Source organism: Zalophus californianus, chromosome 8 (genome assembly GCF_009762305.2).
Source record: "Zalophus californianus isolate mZalCal1 chromosome 8, mZalCal1.pri.v2, whole genome shotgun sequence".
NCBI classification, from domain to species: domain Eukaryota; kingdom Metazoa; phylum Chordata; class Mammalia; order Carnivora; family Otariidae; genus Zalophus; species Zalophus californianus.
In genome coordinates this window covers 74,808,741-74,814,438 of record NC_045602.1, presented here as the reverse complement: position 1 = coordinate 74,814,438, position 5,698 = coordinate 74,808,741, and the positions used below count along the sequence as shown (strand labels likewise).

The window sequence follows — 5,698 nt, the reverse complement described above, 5'->3', positions numbered from 1 at the left end:
AGTGGGAAGAAATCAGAGAAGGAGACAAACCATGAGAGACTTCTAACTATAGGAAATAAACTGAGGGTTGCTGGAAGGGAGGTGGATGGCGGTGATGGGGTAACTGGGTGATGGGCATTAAGGAGGGCACGTGGTGTGATGAGCACTGGATGTTATAGGCAACTCATGAATAACTGAACCCTACATCTAAAACTAATGATGTACTATATGTTGGCTAACCAAATTTAAATTAAAAAAAAGAAAAATATAAGTCAGGGTATGCTAAGTCTCAAATAATTCCCACTAAAGTTCAAGGGATCTGAACAGGCTAACTGGGGGAAGCTTCCCAGCAGAGGTGGAAGTGAGCTGGACCTTGCAGGAATCATACCTGAGGGAGGAAGACATTTCTGGCAGGATGAAAGCCAAGGTGCCAGAAACGGGCATAGGAGCAGGCAAAGCAGCAAAGTTGGATCCAAGTTTTCACGTGAGGTGAGTGCCAGAGATAACAAACTAGATTATAGAGGGTCTTGAAGGCCAGGCTAAGGGCTTTGAGCTTTATTCTGTAGGCAAAAGGGAGTCCCTTAAATTTTTGAGTAGAGGTGGGGCATACACAGAGTCAAAGTTCTGACTACGAAATCTTGAGAGAGCATGGGATGATTGAAGCAGGTGGGACAGGGCCGGGATGACCCATGAGGTAGCCACTGTGATACTCAGAAGTGTAAGTAGATAGGGGTATTCGCTTGAGGAATGATCCCTCTCCCATTGTTAGTCTATGCTTGTGGAATAAAAACCATGGTTAGTATATAAAGCAAATACAAAAAGCAATTTTAAAAAAACCTGTAGAAAGAGCAAGTCAGGCACGGTGACCCTGTAGACAGGAGATCAAGAAGCAGACCCAGGAAAAGAAAGAAAGAAGGTCTCCAGGCAGTTCCTTTACTGACAAAAATGAGTTCTTCAGAAGTTGCCCCTTTCGACTGAAGCTGTGAAGAGAAATCTGGTTCATTTTTGCAAATTCCAATGCCCTTTGTGGTTTGTAGTGTTTTCAACTACAAGACAATTTTCCTGCTGTCACTGAAAGCTGTAAAGTTTCTTCAAACTACAAAGTAGGGTCAAAACAATACTGAAGTGGGTGAGTGTGTTTTTCTCCAGAAATGCATTTTAAGACAGGATAGGAGAAGAGATACTCAAGTAAGAGTTTTTTCATCCCAAACACTTTAATTATGGTAACAGTCTGAAAATTCTTAACACCTTTCATGTGAGGACACAGAAGCAATTTTATCGCACTCGTGGTTTTTATTTATATGCAGAAAACTCTTCAGATTTCAGGAAGGAGGCGAGATTTATTATATATTTGCCCTAAAGCTACCAAGTCACACACCTGACAGCAAGTCATCTTTTACTGAAAAAAATGAAGCCTTAAAATTTTACTGTCATAAGGTTTCTAGTCCCTTTCTTGTATTTTAGGGCTCCTACCAAACATGCCAGGAGAGAGGGCGCCTTGAATTTTTCTGACCCTATTGTGTCAAACACATCTCTTATGCGCTTCATACTTCGTCTCAATTCTTTGACAATCTGGTCTGAAGGCTGAGAAATTCTCCACAGGAAAAACCTCAAAACACACACTGTATCTTCCACTCACATCTGGAGTCATATATCAAAACTGCCCTCACAGAGCAGCTCCTGGCTTTTTCTGACAGAAGGGAAAGGAGGTCTACCCTCAGGCCCAGGAGCTGGCTCTCCCGAGTGCCTGCCCTTCCCTCCTTTTTCCCTCAGGGGAAGCCTCATTTCCCCCTTAGGAAGCCTACCCTCCCCCTCCTTTCCAGTGCTCTGTGTCCTTGGACATACTGCCCACGATATCCCACAAACCCTCCAAATAGTTCCTCATTAGGGTTCGGCCAGCTGTGATCTGCTCCTTCAGGCCCCAATTTGTGAAGTCAAGTTTCTTTACTAGTAAGAAATAAGCATAGTTTAAAATAATGAGGCTCAACTGAATCTGAACCAGTGTGGGGTTCAATTTTTAGAGCAGCACAGGGAGTCTCTTTCCCATCTCGGGGTTGCACGGAGTCAGCTCCTGGGTCTGTGAGACTAGAAAATTGAGAGCTTCTTCACACCAGCAGCAGCAGCTCTGCCCCATCACCAGGCCACAAAACCAATATATTGAGTCACACCAAAAGCACTGTGGCCATCGTTTGGATTACCAGGAGAAAAAGAGGAAGAAAGAAGGTCTGGAGGTTTGAGAATGTTCAAAGAAGGCAAAAAAGATGATTGGTCTGAAAGCCGAGCTCTACCATGAACAGCACCAGGCTGAGAAAATACAAATGAAAAAGACCATCAAGATGCATGAAAGGAGAAGCCTCCAACAAAAGAATGATGGCGAGACTCTATGAGGAGTGGTGTTCCATGCCTACTGGACGGGAAGGGACAGTCCCCAGCTAAAGTCCCTTCCAAGATGATGAAACAAAAACGCCAAGAGAAAGCAGGCAAATGGGAAGTCCCTTTGCCCAAAGTTCATGCCCAGGGAGAAACAGAAGTATCAAAAGTTATTCAAGCAGGAAAGAGAATGAACAAAGCATGGAAGAGGGTGGTTACTAAAGTCTGCTTTGCTGGAGATGGCTTTCCTCGAACACCCCCTAAATAGGAGAGGTTCGTTAGGCCAATGGGCTTACGTTGCCAAGAGGCCCACGTAACACATTCTGAATTGAAAGCCGCCTTTTGCCTGCCAATACTTGGTGTAAAAACGAATCCCTCATCCCCACTATGTACAACTTTGGGTGTTTATTACCAAAGGCACTGTCATGGAGATGAACGTGAGTGAGTTGGGTCTTGTGACACAAGGATGCAAGGTGATTTGGGGAAAATATGCACAGGTACTAATGATCCTGAAAGCGATAGAGGCATAAAGGCAACCTTGCTGGTTGGACAGTAGCTTCCGACAAGTAACTCCTTATAATTACTGAAAACCACACGCCAATCAGGAAAACCACCATGACTGCAGTGGTTCTGAATACCACCAAACAGCCCAACATGTCTGCAGTCACCAAGAGAACTATCTATTCTATTGTTAAAAAAACACACAAAAAACAAAAAACATGAAAACAGCCCAGTTTTATAAACTCGTCTTTATTTTCAAGTCAGTTTAGCATCTAGATGTTCCTGAGTTTGAATAATTTTAAAGAACAGTTATAGAAATATTGTGGTCTGTTTCTGCATTAAGAAATGGGTCCTCGGCAATGCAGATCTAGTGTTACTGGAAAAACTAGTATAATTGAAAATACCTTTTATCGTAAAGGTTAGTGCACACTTAAATATAGAGCCCAGGCTATGAAATGTCATTTCTGAGATCTTACCTGAAGTCTATTCTACCTCATTTTTCTTCATTAATCCTAAGAAATGTAGCATTAGCATATGGCCACATTTGTTTATAAAGTATTTACCCTAAAAGTACAGGAGAGAAGGCACACTACACCAAATAGGAAGAGTTCAGAAGAATTTAGATACATCTTTTCACCTCTAATCCTTCCTACAGTAAGGTGGTGAATTTGTATTTGAAACATATTTTTCTCTCAATCATGAATAGTAATACCTACTTGGAACTGTATTCTCTGCTCAAAATGTATGGAAAAAATACACCAAAATGTTTATATTTTCATACTTTTAGAATGGTTAAAAATTTAAGTAATTCCAGATAAAATAATTTTTATAAAAGTCTGCACTGATGCCCTTAAAGAGAAATTTGTTTGCAGTTACTTGGATAAAATTAAAAAGGTTATGTTTTAGGTTTGTAACCTGGTCAGATCAGTTTTGTAATCTGAATTATGTTTGTAGCTTTGAGCTTTAGGGTGTCTATCATATTACATTAATCTATAATCACGTTAAAATTTTTAAATTCTGTTTATTTTTTTAAAGTCTGTCTTGAAAGTACAAAACAAAACAAACAATAAAGCAGCTCAGGTAATTTTAATCTGCAGCCAGGGTCCAGAACCACTAGGTTAGAGGATCTCTAAAGTTCTATCATCTTTAGCATTCTGTGGCTCTAGAAGGTACTAATGGATTACTAGGGTACACCAACCCTCTTTCCTTTCAAAACATGATGACTAATCCTAGAATGGCAAATAGTTTCAGTTCAAAGACCTACACTCATGACTTAGTAGTTGTGGTCTAGAGCTCTGTGGTGAGGTTTAAGGCAGAATCTGGACTAAACGGGAAAGAGCGTTGTATCAACCAGCAGTGTCTAGTATGAGCAATGGGGAGAGAGAGGCACTCCAGATTTCTCCTGGCCTGTCCTAATCTAAAGAAGAGACCACACAGGAAGAGAGCTCAGACAAGAATGTAGATCAGTGCTATCCCTAGTTTTAGGGGTGTACTGCTGTGTAACAAAACTTTCCAAATTGAACTCGTCCAAAACAACAACTGTGCGCTCATGATGGTATGAATTGGACAGGGTTTTTGGGAGACAGCTTATCCCATTTCCAACAGGTGTTAAGGAAGGGGATGTTGACAGGGGTTGTAGGGTCAAGATGGCATCCCACCCCCATGCCTCTCTTTGGTTGGAAAGGCTGGAAAGGGATGTGGGGTTGGCTGGTCTCCCTTCTCAGCAGGGTCCTCACATGGTGGCTCTGAGCTCTAGGAGAGTGAAAGTAAAAGCTGTTGAAGCTGTGAAAGGCCTCTTACAAGGCTCAGACAGCATTGTGTCTGCAGAATTCTCTTGGTCACAGCAAGTCACAAGGCCAGCCTCAGGATCAAGGGGAGGAGAAATAAACTCCACCTCTTGATGGGAAGCACAACATGAACATCCAGGGAGGGAAGGAATGGTTGGCAGCCATCTTAGCAGACAACTGACCATAACCCTTTCTCGGCTTACCTGATGGATCTTCTTGTGTGGCTGTTGGCTTAGAAACCGTACCATAAATTAGGTGAAGAAAGCAAGTCGACATTCCTGGTTATCTAGTCCTAACTTATACTCTTTAAATATTGTAAGTAATACCACATGCATATTCTATTTATTAATACATATATTTACATCAGTGCCTTAGCTAATATCTAAATATTATCAGGTAACATCATTTACTAAGTTATCAGTTTCACCAGTGACTATCAGAAAGAGATAATATGGTTGCATTTTAACCCTACAAGCCCTTGAAGGGATTGTATTTTGATGTATTTAAGAATACTACTGGGGGGAAGACAGGGGAATTCTACCAAACATTTATTTTTTATTTTTATTTTTTTAAAGATTTTATTCATCCATTTGACACAAAGCAAGAACACAAGTAGGCAGAGCGACAGGCAGAGAGAGAGGGAGAAGCAGGCTCCCGGCTAAGCAGGGAGCCCGATGCAGGGCTCGATCCCAGGACCCTGGGATCATGACCTGAGCCAAAGGCAGACGCTTAACCGACTGAACCACCCAGGCGCCCCTCTACCAAACATTTAAAGAAGAATTAATACCTATTCTTCTGAAACTGTTCCAAAAAATAGAAATGGAAGGAAAACTTCCAAAGTCATTTTATGAGGCCAGCATTACCTTGATCCCCAAATCAGACAAAGACCCCATCAAGAAGGAAAATTATAGACCAATATCCCTGATGAACATGGATGCAAAAATTATCACCAAAATACTAGCCAATAGGATACAACAGTACATTAAAAGGATTATTCACCATGACCAAGTGGGATTTATTCCTGGGCTGCAAGGTTGGTTCAACATCTGCAAATCAATCAA

General features: G+C 41.5%; 1 pseudogene; it reads left to right on the top strand.

The window, feature by feature from the left end:
• The first annotated feature begins 394 nt into the window (after positions 1-394).
• On the top strand, positions 395-2,905 carry LOC113938459 (annotated as a pseudogene).
• The last annotated feature ends 2,793 nt before the right edge of the window (positions 2,906-5,698 follow it).